Genomic DNA, 15,663 nt, shown 5'->3' on the forward strand with positions numbered 1-15,663 from the left:
GAAATAGCAGAACATGTAAATAGGTGGAAAACCATACCATGCTCGTGTATCGGAAAAATCAACATTGTTAAAATGTCTGTACTATCCAAAGTGATCTACAGATTCAATGCAATCCCTATTAAATTACCAACATCATTTTTCTCAGATATAGAAAAAATAATTATACACTTTGTATGGAATCAGAGAAGACCCCGTATAGCAAAAGCAATTTTAAGCAATAATTGTGGAAGGTATTAATTTTCCAGACTTCAAACTATACTACAAGGCTGTGGTTCTTAAAACTGCCTGGTATTGGCACAAGTGCAGGGACACAGACCAGTGGAACAGAACAGAAAATCCAAATATAAAACCATCCTCATATAGCCATCTAATCTTTGACAAAGCAGACAAAAACATACTCTGGGGACAAGAATCCCTATTCAATAAATGGTGCTGGGAAAACTGGATAGCCACATGTAGAAGACTAAAACAGGACCCACAGCTTTCACCCCTCACAAAAATCAAATCACGGTGGATAACAGACTTAAACCTTAGGCGTGATACAATCAGAATTCTAGAAGAAAATGTAGGAAAGACTCTTACAGACATTGGCCTAGGCAAAGAATTTATGAAGAAGACCCCTAAGGCAACCACAGCAACAACAAAAATAAAGGAATAGGACCTGATTAAATTAAAAAGGTTCTGCACAGCCAAAGAAACAGTCACGAGAATAAACAGACCACCTACAGAATGGGAAAAAATTTTCGCATGCTACACATCAGATAAAGGACTGATAACAAGAATCTATTTAGAACTCAGGAAAATCAGCAAGAAAAAACCAAACAACCCTATCAAGAAGTGGGCAAACGACATGAATAGAAATTTTTCAAAAGAAGATATAAGAATGGCTAACAAACATATGAAAAAATGCTCAACATCCCTAATCATCAGAGAAATGCAAATCAAAACCACAATGAGATATCACTTAACCCCAGTGAGAATGGCCTTTATCAAAAAGTCCCAAAACAACACATGTTGGCGTGGATGCAGAGAGACTGGAACACTCATACACTGTTGGTGGGACTGCAAACTAGTGCAACCCCTGTGGAAAGCATTATGGAGATACCTTAAAGAGATTCAAATAGACCTACCATTCAATCCAGCAATCCCATTATTGGGCATCTACCCAAAGGAACATAAGTCATTCTATGACAAAGACACCTGTACCTGAATGTTTATAGCAGCACAATTCACAATCACAAAGATGTGGAAACAACCCAAATACCCATCAATTCATGATTGAATTAGTAAATTATGGTATATGTGTACCATGGAATATTACTCAGCTATAAGAAATAACAGTGATATGACATCTCTGTGGTTCTCCTGGAGAGAGTTGGAACCCATGATATTAAGTGAAGGATCCCAAGAATGGAAAAACAAGCATCACATGTACTCACCAGAAAATTGGTTTCCCTGATCATCACCTAAATTCACAGCTGGGAATGATACCAATCGGATATCAGACTGAGGTGGGGGGTGAGGGGAGGGGATGGGTGTACGCCTACATGATGAGTGCGTTGCATACCGTCTGGGGAATGGTCACGCTTGAAGGTGCTGACTTGGGGGGGGGGCGGAGGGGATGGGTGTATACCTACATGATGAGTGCAATGCGCACTGTCTGGGGAATGGACACGCCTGGAGCTCTGACTTGGGGGAATAGGTGGTACATGGACAACGTATGTAACCTGAACTTTTGTACCCCCCATAATAAGCTGAAATAAAAAAAATGGGACTTTATTTTTTTCCCTTAACACAGTATTGGTGATTTGTCACCTAATCTCTTTTTACCAGTCAGATCACAGAGAGTAGGGTTACAAATTGTTCATTCCCTGAATTCTATCAAACCAATAAAGCAAAAGTACTGCAGAGGATCAGCATACAATGTCCTCAAAAGTTGAGTTTTTAGTGCATATTTCAGTAACAACTGAAATTTGTATTTCCATGATATTCATAAGCAATACAGTAGAAGTGTTAGAAATACAGGTGCCTTGTGTTTAAGCCCCTCCTCTACAATGTATATACTGTGTCATTTACATGAATTTCTTAACTTTCTAAACCTGAATTTCCTCATGATTAACATGGTATTAACACAGAGTTGTTAGAAAGATCAAATGAGCAAATGAATGTGAAGTGTTTAGCTAACTGTTAGCTGCTACCAGTACTATTTTTATTAATACTATGCAGATAAAATAGAGAAATTTTGCTCTTATAGCTCACTATATAATTGCTAATAAAATATGTATGTTTAGCAGCCACGTAGTTAACAGCATCAAAAACAAATAGGCCTGGCTCTGCGACCTTTGCCAAGTCATACTCCTAGTGGCATTCTCTCCCCGAATCCCAAACTTCATCACTATGCTCTGTATGTATGGGGGAAGCTTACCTAAATGTTCGATATAGTGTATGAATAAAAAGCCCTTGATTTGGTAAGCACTTTAAAAGAGATTTTGCCCAACAAAAGTGTATCTAGAACATGCTTTGCAGTGGGGAGTGACAAGCTAAATTGTCCTACATTAGAAAGGTCAGGAATGTGGGAGTAATAGGCTCTTGGTTGCATAAATTAGAGGAGTAAAGGAGAAAGATGTTCTAAAGGCAGTGCCTGGCAAATAGTAGGCACTCAATAAATGTGTTGCCTTTATGATTGTTTATTTTCCATGGTCTATACTGTGATTACCCTTTGCTACCTTAAAACCTTTAATAAAAATTTGCTATACTTAATGATCTTGTGTCCATGGTGCTTAGGGGTATTAAAGAATGTTGGTTGAAATAGATGAAAGAGAACCTTAGTTGCAGGGGACAATAGCAATAGAAAGAAGTAGGTAGCAGCAGCAGCAAAGTTAGTTGCATCAGGATTAATCATTGATAAGGTAGGAAATGTTTAAGAACTGGCTCTGAAAAAATTTATTTGTGGTGTTTGTTGATTTCCATGGTAGAAATATACCCATAAGGGCAGATTTCAAACTACCAACATGACATCACTGAATGCAGAATATGGAGGACTGCGCAGAATTGACCATGGTGAGTCTCTATCCACTGGCTCCAGCATGTCACCACCATCCTCCACCTTTCCCACACACAACGGGGAAATGCAACTCATGATAGGATGGGAGAGACAGCCAGTATTTGGTCACTTATATTCCCATGTATAATGGGAATGGTAATATTTCTTTCTATTGTTAAGTCTGTTTTGAGATTTAAATATGGTTATGTAAATTTGTCAGTCTTTTGTAAACTCTAAAATGTCATCTAACTAACATCAATGTGAATATCAATGAAAAGAAGGAAGACAATGATGGTCATAATCCTTTATTTCAAAACATGTTTAAATTTAAACTTTCCGGCCAGGCGTGATGGCTCACGCCTGTAATCCTAGCACTCTGGGAGGCCGAGGCGGGAGGATCATTTGAGCTCAGGAGTGAGCAAGAGCGAGACCCCTGTCTCTACTAAAAAAATAGAAAGAAATTAGCTGGACAGCTAAAAATATATAGAAAAAATTAGCCGGGCATGGTGGCGCATGCCTGTAGTCCCAGCTACTCGGGAAGCTGAGGCAGTATCGCTTGAGGCCGGGAGTTTGAGGTTTCTGTGAGCTAGGCTGATGCCACGGCACTCTAGCCCAGGCAACAGAGCGAGACTCTGTCTCAAAAAAAAATAATAATAATAATAAACTTTGCTTCATAGGCTTCATGGCGTTGTCAAATATATTATCATGCTCTTTGCTTTGATACAATTATCAACTTTCATTCTTATCGCTTTGGAGTAATTCTAATCACTGTGTCTCATTCATGATTTTATTTGTTTACTTTTTAGCTTAAACAACAGAAATTTACTTCTAAATCCACTTCACTCACTTACCCAAATAGCCATGACTCCCCTGAATAGCTGATTTCTAGGGATGTGATGTGCTTTACGGTGAGGTATAGGATTAATGGAAGCTGCTCTCAGCCACTTCCCTGGCGCTGTGTAGACTGTGACATAACTAATTTGTATAATTCCAAATTATGTAAATAATTTATATAAATATAATAAGTCTTATTTGGATGTTATCTAAAATCTAAAATAGCGTTTCTTCTTTAGATGAAAGTTTTGTAATATTTAGAATATTCTTTGATTCTATCACAATACATCTCTCATGAGAGTTAGGCAATTCTAGTGGCAATGCTAGACAATTTAGTGACAATTTTTAAAAATATCTGTAAACCTTAAAGTTGTAAATATGGTGGAGCTCTGTTCTTATTCAGGAGCATGTATTATTGGAATAACTGCATTTATTACTCTGTAAAACAGACAAAAGAGCACTCCCTCCCCAAAGTCTTCCAGAGCCATTCTGCAAAGGGGGGTTTTAACTCTATGCTCTTTCTTCTGTGAATCTATTCCCACTGGTAGGAGAAAAACAGGCCTCTTGGGACTTATGTATAGATTGACATGGCTCAGTAAAATTATTTTATTTTCCTTATGAAATAAAAATATTGTTATAGGAGACCAAATATAAGTGAAGTATATATTTACCTGAGTTCTAAACATAAGCCACATGTCCTTAATTGGTGTATTTCTCTCTTATTGATGACATATTAACAAATCTAGGTTATCACAATTTTGATTTGTCCTAAAAACTTGAAACATGAAGAATTCATTTTATAACACACATTCAACATTATTGTGCATTTAGCAATATGTCATTATTCAATAAACTAATATTCATTAATCTACTAAAAAATGGAACTTTACAATGCAGCACTTCACAAAAGATGATACCCAAATATCAATAAATACATGGAGATATGTTCAACATCCGAAATCATCAGGGAAATGCATATGAAAACCATAAGATACCACTACATGCTCACTAAATGGCTAAAATTTAAAAGAGAAATGTGAATTAGTGAAGATGTAGAGCAACTGACAATGGCATACATTGCTGGTGAAGATGTAGATTGAATCAACCATTTTGAAAACTGTTTGGCAGTATCTATTAAAGCTAAACACACAATTGCCATGTAATCCAGAAATTCCACTCCTAGAAATATACCCAAGAAAAATGAGTGCATAGGATCATAAAAAGACTTGTATAAGAATGCTCATAATAGGTTTATCCATAATAGACAAAAACTGGAACTAGCCCAAATGCTCATCAAAGGAGAATAAACATTGTCATATATTCATACACTGGAATACAACTTGGCATACTGTAATATGGGTGAATCTCACAGATATTATGTTGAGGAAAAGAGCCACATAAAAGAGAAAAGAAAACAAACCTATGATGACAGAGGTCAGAAATACTTACCACTTTGGCCAGGCACAATGGCTCATGCCTGTAATCCTAGCACTTTGGGAGACCAAGACGGAAGGATTGCTTGAGGTCAGGAGTTCAAGACCAGCCTGGACAACATAGCAAGAGCCTATCTCTACAAAAAAATTTTAAAAATTAGCTGGGTATGGTGGCATGTGACTGTAGTTCTAGCTAATCCAGAGGCTGAGTCAGGAGCATAGTTTAAGCCTAGGAGTCTGAGGTTGTAGGAGTTTGAGGTTGCAGTGAGTTATGATTGTGCCACTGTACTCTAGCCCAGGTGACAGAGTGAGATCCTATCTCAAAAAAAAGGAAAGGAAAGGAAAGGAAAGGAGAAGAGAAGAGAAGAGAAAGAAGAGAAGAGAGAGAAGAGAAAGAAGAGAAGAGAAGAGAAGAGAAGAGAAGAGAAGAGAAGAGAAGAGAAGAGAAGAGAAGAGAAGAGAAAAAAAAGAAATAGTTACTTCTTGGGGCAGGGCATTGACTGGGAAGACTCATGGGAAAGTTTGGCAGATTTTTACAAAACTAAACATACTCTTACCATATGATCCAGCATTTGTGCTTCTTGGTATTTACCCAAATGAGTGAAAACTTATGTCCACACAAACAGCTGTACACAGATGTTTACAGAAACTTTATTCATAATTACCAAAACTTAGAAGCAACCAAGATATACCATTAGTAGGTAAATGGATAAATAAACTATGATACAATCATGTAATGGAATTTTATTCAGTGCCAAAAAGAAATGAGCTATCAGGCCATGAAGAGACATGGAGGAAATGTAAATGCATATTACTAAGTGAAAGAAGCCAATCTGAAAAGGCTACCTGCTACATGGCATTCTAGAAAAGGTAAATCTATACAAACAGTAAAAAGATTGGTGGTTGCCAGAGGTTAGAGGAAGGGAAGGATGAGTAGGTGAAGTACAAAGAATTTTTAGGGCAGTGAAGCTACCCTGATACTATAATGATGGATACATGTCATTATACATTTTTTAAACCCACAGAATGTACAACACCAAGATAGAACTCTAATTGTAAACTACAGATTTTTAGTGATAATGACATGTCAATGTAGTTTCATCAGTTGTAACAAATGTACCACTTTGCTGTGAGATGTTGATAGTGGAGGAGGCTATGCATGTGTGGGGGCAGAGGGTAAATGGGAACTCTTTATACTTTCATTCAATTTTGCTGCGGAGCTAAAACTGTTCTAAATATAATGTTCAAAGAGCTAAGGGAGACCATTTTTTTTTGAGACAGAGTCTCACTCTGTTGCCCAGGCTAGAGTGCCGTAGTGTCAGCCTAGCTCACAGCAACCTCAAACTCCTGGGCTCAAGGGATCCTCCTGCCTCAGCCTCCCAGGCAGCTGGGACTACAGGCATGCGCCACTGTGCCACCATGCCTGGCTAATTTTTTCTATTTTTAGTTGTTTGGCTAATTTCTTTCTATTTTTAGTAGAGACGGGGTCTCGCTCTTGCTCAGGCTGGTATAGAACTCCTGAGCTCAAGCAATCCTCCTGCCTCACCCTCCCAGAGCACTAGGATTACAGGCGTGAGCCAAGGAGACCATTCTTAAAGAAGAAAAGGAAGCACAATTCACTATTGCAAGGATGTGGAAACAACCCAAGTGTCCATCAATTCATGAGTGGATTATTAACATTTGGTATATGTATACAATGGAATATTACTCAGTTATAAGAAATGACAGTGATCTAGCACCTCTTATATTTTCCTAGATAGAGCTTGAGCCCATCCTCTGAAGTGAGGTATCACAAGAATGGAAGAATAGGCTCTACATATACTCGCCATCAAATTGGCACTGACTGATCAATACCATGGTGCTCACAAGGTAGTAATATTCTCCAGGGATTAGGGGGTTGGTGGGGGGTAAACTCACAACTAATGGATGCGGTGAGCACTGTAGGGGGGAAAGGACACTCCTCAAATCATGGTTCGGGTGTGGCAAAGTCATAACATGTAACCAAAATGTTTATACTCCCACAATATCCTGAAATAAAAAAAAAAAAAGAAAAGGAAGAAGTAAAAATGAAGGAATAAGGACCTCTAAATATTCTGTCTTCCATAAATGCAATAAAAAACTGAACAAAAATATATCAGAATCAACTGTTTCAGATGTAGACATGAACTAAAGTCTTGCAGCAGTCCAGGGATCATTTTATTTTTTTAAAAGGCTGAATCTCATCAAGAAGAGCAAGCTTTGTGGCATTTTACCTTTAGTGTGCCCATCTCCTCCTCCCCAGGTCCATGGTAGTCTTGAAAACCAACAGCCCACAATCATGGTGAAAATCAGCAACATAGTAGCAACTAGATAGGGCAGAATAGTGTTGAGATCCTTCAAAGTTCCAATCCAAGAGAATTATCATTATTTGACATCTTTGGTTGTTCCCTAGAAGACCTGACTTAGGGTATTAAAAGACATTTTCTGAGGGGGTTTGTCAGAGGCAATTGTTTTACCAACAGAGCTGTCTGAGGTTGTGGATAACAGTTGGAGCAAACAATAAGCTAACCAAAAAGCTTAAAAGAAAAAAAACCTGGAAGATGAAACATCCGTAGGGGCTTTGATAATCTCCATATTCCTGAGACTCTAGAAGGACATACACATGTATAGGGCTGTGCATATGCTCATGAAAGACCTGACACCTCTGGCTGTCATTAAGGCTCTATCGAAGCAGGAAGTAAAGGCTAAGGTGAAGTTGTAAACTGCCTGGCTGAGGGTTGAAAGCATGCTTCAACATGTACACAGAGCTCCTCAGCAAAGACTGGACAGTGACTGGTTCCAGGCATTTAAGTCAATCTTTGTCCCATTATTAGGTGACCACTAAGATAAGCGAGCAGAGACTTCAATGGTTACACATGAGAAAAAAGAGAATTTTCAGAATTAGTAGTGAAAACTCATAAAATAAACAATAACAGAGAGAAAAATAAAACCTGTGGGGAGGGGAGAATCATTCCAGCATATCCTCTATCTATCCATCTGTCTATCTAACTACATATTGCAAAAAAATAAATAAATTTAAAAGGATTGGCCGGGCGCGGTGGCTCACGCCTGTAATCCTAGCACTCTGGGAGGCCGAGGTGGGCGGATCGTTTGAGCTCAGGAGTTCGAGACCAGCCTGAGCAAGAGCGAGACCCCACCTCTACTAAAAAAAATAGAAAGAAATTATATGGACAGCTAAAAATATATATAGAAAAAATTAGCCGGGCATGGTGGTGCATGCCTGTAGTCCCAGCTACTCGGGAGGCTGAGACAGGAGGATCGCTTGAGCTCAGGAGTTTGAGGTTGCTGTGAGCTAGGCTAACGCCACGGCACTCACTCTAGCCTGGGCAACAGAGTGAGACTCTGTCTAAAAAAAAAAAAAAAAAAAATTTAAAAGGATTAAAGCCATACATACAAAATATGTTCTCTGGCAACAGTAGAATGGAATTAGAAATCAGTAAAAAGGAAATTTTGGAAATTCACACAAATATGTGGAAATTAAATACCACATTCCTTAACAAGAAGAGGTCAAAGAATAAATTACAAGAGAAATCAGAAAATACTTTGATATGAGTGAAAACAAAAATACAACATAACAAAACTTATGGAAAGCAGCTGAAGCACTGTTTAAAGAGAAATTTACAGCTATAAATGCCTATATTAAAAAAAGAAGAAAGATCTCTAATAACTTTACATTCCATCTTAAGAAACTAGAAAAAAAAAAAGAAAAAGAAACACAAAGCAAGTAGAAAGAAGGAAAGGGTAAATATTGGAGCAAAAATAAATTAAAAAAGAGAATAGAACAAAAACCAAAGTTGAATCTTTGAAAAGCTCAACAAAATTGACAAAGCGTTAGCTAAACTGATCAAGAATGAAAAGGAGAAGATTCAGATGACTAAAATCAGGACTGAAAGTAAGTGTGTTAATACTAAGCTTACAGAAATAAAAAGAATTGTAAGAGTATACTATAAAAATTTGTATGACAATAAATTAGATAACCTAGATGAAATGGGCAAATTCTCACAAAAACACAAATTACTATAATAGAAAAGACATAAGATAGCAACTGGAATGCACATGAATCAATGAAGAGAACCAGAAATGACAAGAAAGTGAATATAGGCAGGGCACAGTGGCTCACGCCTGTAATCCTAGCACTCTGGGCGGTTGAGGCAGGAGAATTGCTTGAGGTCAGGAGTTTGAGACCAGCCTGAGCAAGAGTGAGACCCTGTCTCTATTAAAAATAGAAAAAAAAATTAGCCAATCAACTAAAAATAGAAACAAAAAATTAACCGGGCATAGTGGCTTGCCCCTGTAGTTCCTCCCAGCTATACAGGAGGCTGAGGCAGGAGAATCGCTTGAGCCCAGGAGTCTGAGGTTGCTGTGAGCTAGGCTGACACTACGGCACTCTAGCCTGGGCAACAGAGTGAGACTCTGTCTCAAAAAAAAAAAAAAAAAGAAAGAAAGAAAAGAAAATGAATATAACAAAGTCCATAAATTTATACTTCCTCTCTTTCTTTTCTCCATTTCTTTAAAGAACATTAAATTGTATAAGTAATAATTATAACAATATATTATTGCATTTATGATGTATCTAGATGTAACATGTATAACAATAGCACCAAAAAAGGAGAGAGGTAATAGAGCCATATAATAGTGTGTTTCTTTGTCTCATCAGAATTAAGTTAGTATAAATCGAAGGTAATTCTAATAAGTTAAGATGTGCATATATGGTAAGTCCTAGAGCAACCACTAATGAAATAACTAAAAAAAATGAGCCAAAAAAAGTCACTAAAGGAATTAAAGTGTTACACTAGAAAATATTTACTTGTTGCAAAAAAAAAAAAAAAAAAAAGCAGTAATGGGGGAATAGAGGAAAAACACATGGGCTCCAAGATCAGAAGAAAAAATTCTGTGTTCTCAAGTTCTAAGAGTGGATTTTAGCAACAACCCCTTGGCTCTGCATTGATCGCAAAACACACAACTCAGTGGACCCCCTAACAGACAGCACTTGGGAGAGGGTTTCACTTGAAAGGATATTGCATTTGTAAGGAACGATTTATGAAGCTGTCTTAATTTTTGATAATTTGCCACAAGCCCATTTCTATTTGGAAGAGATTGAATTCTGCCACCAGTAATGAGCCCCTTACCTTACCTTCTCCTCAGAAATGCAGACCTGCTTTGAACAGTTTTTCATTTGCCAAAAACAGCAAGTTATATGGCAGCTCAAACAGCTGCTGCCAACCTTCTCTATTTACATAGACCCAAAACCCACCAAAGATACCTCTAGACCAAAGAGGGTGAAGGGGACAGTTGTACTGACAGAAGATGTGAAGATCTGAAGAGCCAGGTAATGCATTTAGAGAAATGGAGTTACTAATTTATACAAGTCTTTATGTATTAATAGAACCTATGTACCAAGCATGATCTGCAGCGGAAGATTTTGTAATAAGAAAGACATGGCCCCTGTTTGGAGAGATTTTACCATATGGTTGGGAAGACACAATGCAGGTGCACACATGAAAGAGGGCCACTCAATGTCAGTTCAGTCATGAGCTGAAGCCAGGGGAGGAACAGACAATATGGTACAGGAGTAAAAAGGGGAGGGTGAGCAGGAGGCTTTTGAGGGAAAGCAGGACTGAAGCTGGTCGTAGAAAATTAGATGTTGGAATTCAGAAAGAAAGGGAAAGATCATCCCAACTAGAGAAAGCCACACATTCCCAGGGAGGAGCCACTTACTCTTCAACAAACATTGAGTACCTACTGTATGCCAGGTAATTTTGGAGGATACAGCTGTGAACAAAAGAGTCCCTGCCTTTGTGAAGTTATATTCTAGTTGGACAGACAGGTAATAAACTAAACATCAAAAATAGATAAATTATATCATTTCAGTTAGTAAGAAATGTTACAAAAAATTAAAACAGGATAATGAGATAAGAGTATGGGTTGAAATTATGGTTTAGCCCCTTATTAGCTGTGTATCTTTAAGAAAGTTGTTGCATAATGTGATAATTGCTTTATCAGAGGAGAGGAAGAAATGGATTTTTTTTTTAAAAAAAAGAAAGTTGTTTAACTCTTCTGTTTCTTAGTGTCCTTACTCATCTATAATATGGGGCAATAACAATATTTATCTCATAGGAACAGAGCAAGGGTGATTTAATTTATGAAAAGGGCTTACAACAGTATCTGGCATATTGTAAGGCATATGTGTTAGCTATTATAGGTGTGTATGTGTGAACTGGGAGGTGAGGTCTACCTTAGATAGAGTGATAAGGGAGACCTCTGTGAGCTGGGACCTGAATGATAAGGAGTCAGACATAGGAAGTTCTCTGGCAACAACATTCCAGACAGTGGAACAGTTAAAGGCCTGTTACTGGAATGAGCTTGGGATATTAATGGAACAGAAATAAGGGCAATGTGGCTGGAGCATAGTAAGCCAGGGGAAGGATAGTAAGAGATGAAATCAGAAGTAAGCAAGGACCAGATCACACAGGGCCTGGTAGGCCATGGTACAGATCTTAATTTCATTTTGAGTGTGACAAAAAAACCACTGGAGGGTTTAAAGCAAGGGAGCGATATAACCTAATGCACATTTTTAAAAGATTTCTCTGGCTGCTATGTGAAGAAGGGACTGTAGAAGAGCAAGAGTGAGGGCAGATAGACCTGTTGGGAGGTCATTTCAATTGTCCTAGCCAGAGGTGATAGTAGCTCAGATTAGGTGATGGCCTGTAGGAAGTAAGAAGTGGTTGTGTTTGGAAGCATCTTTGAAAATAGACTGGACAGGCCTCACTGATGGATTGGATGTAGGAGTGAGAGAAGAGGAATGACGGTTCCCTGATTTGAGGGGTCTGAGCAACTGGGTAAATGGTTGTATCATTCATTTACTCAGGTGAGGACAACAGAGGGAGAAAAGGGTTTGGGAGAAAAATCAAGAGTTCTGTTTTGACTGAGTAAACTTTAAGAATCCTATCTGATATGCAGGTGGAAGTATCAAGGGAGCAGCTGGATTTCCAAACTGAACCCAGAGAGTCTTAGGGATGTTGACCAAAAAGGAAGGCAAAATTAATATAAGTAGAGAGTTTATTTAAGCCAAGCTTAAGTATTGCAACCAAGGAGCATAGATTCCAGTTTCCCTGAATGTACATTCTGATTAGCAGCAGTTCCAGTGATTTTTAAAGGCAAAAAAGAGGGAAAGGGAGTGGGCTGGTTCAAAGTTGTTTGTCAGGAATTCTCCCTCGTTTGCAGAAATAATATTTATTGTTAAGCTATAGGGTATGGGTTTTAGTGTCTGGTATGGCATTCTTAGGTTAATTTATAGCCACTTGTGGCAATAGCAAGCACTTTCAAGAGACGAATACATAGCTCAAACAGGGAAAGTAGGATATGACTGTGGTCTCATTTTAATGTCTTTCTGGGCCTGATAATTTAAAGGACTTGCATTCCTCAGATAGAAGTTTTTTTCTCAGGAACTAGAGAGATAAACATAGGAGTCATGAGTGAATAGGCGGTAATTAGTCACTGAACTGGGTAAGATCACCTGTGCCTTGCAGGGAATGTGAGACCAACTCAGGTAGGAGTTGAGAAGCTGAACAAAGAAAGTGAGAGCGGGGTAGGGGTTTCTGGCAGGTTATTGGCAGCAGAAGATAGAAAGCAGACTGTAGATCTAGTGAGGAGGCCACTCCCTAGAGGCAACAGTCCCAGCAGCAGAGGAGGAGGAAAGTAGATATGGCATCAAAAAGCTATGTAGGGTGCAGAATAGAAGGCAGGAGATTGGGCACAGGGACAGGGCAAGGGAGAGGGAATTGTCAAGGGAAAATATCCAGGTTCTTATTCTGGGAAAATAAGTGAATAGTGGTGCCAGCAAGTAAGAGAGGAACATTAGAAGATGAGCAGAGTGAGGCAAGAATAAAAATAATATATTTGCTATTCTGAGTTTGACGTTCCAGGAAACATTAGAATCTTCCCTTTATTGCTCTAAGCTATGTGACCTTGGGCAAGTTACTTAGCCTCTCTGTGCCCTAGTTTCCTCATCTGTAATAATTGCCCTTGCCTCAGAGATGTTGTGAATATAACAGGAGGTAATAACTGTAAAGCACACTTAACAGTGTCTAAAGTAAATGCTCAGTAAACATTAATTATAATTATTATTACAAAGGCATGTATGCATGAACAAGTCTGGGAAGTTGAGGGATGCTAGGTCTAATATGCTTGGAATGTAAAGTACTGGAGGAAGATACATTATAATGGATAGTGGAAGATAAGACAAATCAAACAGTTAAGAGCCATGAATGCCCCTGGGCTAAGGAATTTTGGCTTCCTTTGCAAAGTGGAGCCAGTGTGAGGTTTTAAGCAAGGAAGTGACCTGCTCAGCTTTGTGTTCTAGACCACTAAAGGGACAGTAGGGAGAGAAGAGTGAAGACAGGGTCTGGTCTAGGTTAAACGAGAAAAATCAAGGCCTCTGGAACAGGGAAGGAGGGAAAGGATGTGCTCAGAGAGCAACAGGCTTGAAGCCCTCCATGTCAGCTTTAGAAAGGGATCCAGGCACAGTGTGGCCCATTCCCTTGAGAACCTTTTTTTTTTTTGGAGGAGAAATAAAATATATTGACTAAAAGCTTCAAGAGCTATCACCTGTGCACAGATATGTAAATGGTGGGGGGTGGGCAGTGTTCTTTGGGCAGAGGATTGGAAGCAAAGCAGCTGAGATAGGAAGAATGCTCCATGATAAACTGTGTACAGCCCTGGACAGAGGCAGGAGACAGTTTTAGGCCAAGTTCTAACACTGTGACAATAGGCAAGTCCCTTGGACTCTTGGGCCTCAGTTTCTCACTCTATAAAATGGAGAGAAAAGACTGGATCCATGAGCCTACGTGGTCCCTTCCTGCCCAGACATTATAATTAATGGCTATAGGAAAATAAAGAAGCACTATTCCTGGGTGGGAGGTCAAGGCAGTCTTGGAAGGATAGGAAAGGCCCAACTCAGGCCTTGAAGGCCCAGAGAAAAGAGTCTGGAAGCAAGTTCAAGGCCTATATCTGTCTGATGGCTTGTGTGACCTTAGAGAAGTCTCTTCTCTCTCTGGGATGCCATCTGTACCAGTGTTGGTCTACTATAGACTGTAGAGTAGCAGCTCTCCAAGTGTGGTCCCTGGACCAGCAGCTACAGCACCCAATGGAAACTTGTTAGAAATGCAAATTCTCAGGCTCCACTTCAGACCTACTGAATCAGAGACTCTGGAGGTGGAGCCCACCAATCTGTTTTAAGAAGACCACCAGGTAATAATGATACACTAAAATTTGAGAACCACAGTTATAGATATTTTCAAACTTTTGCAGTGAGGGAGTGTTAGGTTTGGAGCAGAGAGAGACACATACACACAGGAAGCCTCAGGCGTAGCAAAAAATGCTGTTTATTTTTAGCATCTGGGTGCAGATGGGTGGAGGCCAAAAAAGGCGTCCAAGAGAGAAAAGGGGAGAGCCTTGGGTTTTATAGAGGGTTTTTCTGGGAGTAAATGTTATAGTATGGAGTGCGAGAAATGACCACCTAGAGACCAAATTGAGCCAAGTTACGAGTCTTTATTAGCTGGCCAGCGACCACCCCCTGCCCTGTTAGGGTACAGGTACAGAGAATGGCCCTGAGCCGAAAAAACAGGAAGGTTTTATATTATCCTGAGTTAGAGCTACGTGACTTTAGGCACGGTGGTAGAAACAACATTATATCATCTTTTCTACAGCTGTGGGGGCTGGGACCAGCCTCGGACTGGACCACCCCACCCATCTCGGTTACAATCTTTAAGCGAGCAGGTTTACAGAAGCACATAGCACCAATTAAGGAACATTCTTTCAGGCATCAAGCAAGCACAATAAATTTCACAACAGGCAGCTGGAAAGTTTAAACAATTAGTTACAAGTTAATTGCTTTGTTTTATCTCTGCAGAGTACATCTTTCCAGTTACAGACATAAGTGAAGCCGAACATATGTCACCTAGCGATCAAACACAGGTTTAAATTATAGACTTAGGTCAAGCGGACATTGGTCATCTAGCGAGCAAACATAAGTTTTCTAGTGGGCCTTTACAGTAAATATTTTTCAAATAACCCAGAGGGATAAGGAAAGTCAGTTCCTCTCTTGCATGCCATTATCTCCCTAGGGAACAACTGGGAGGGATAAGCTTAGTCCTCATCAAGAGGTATGAGGAAAGGGGTGTATTAGGCACACAGCCTTTGCCAGACTCCTAGGGAGATAAGATAATACACCCCTAGGAAGGGGAGAGGGGTGGGTTTTATAAGCGGTTTGGATGGAAGTTTGGGGAGGTGACTTCTTTAAACATAACGGGGAGG

The sequence above is a fragment of the Eulemur rufifrons genome, chromosome 30 (genome assembly GCF_041146395.1).
Source record: "Eulemur rufifrons isolate Redbay chromosome 30, OSU_ERuf_1, whole genome shotgun sequence".
In the NCBI taxonomy this organism is placed as follows: domain Eukaryota; kingdom Metazoa; phylum Chordata; class Mammalia; order Primates; family Lemuridae; genus Eulemur; species Eulemur rufifrons.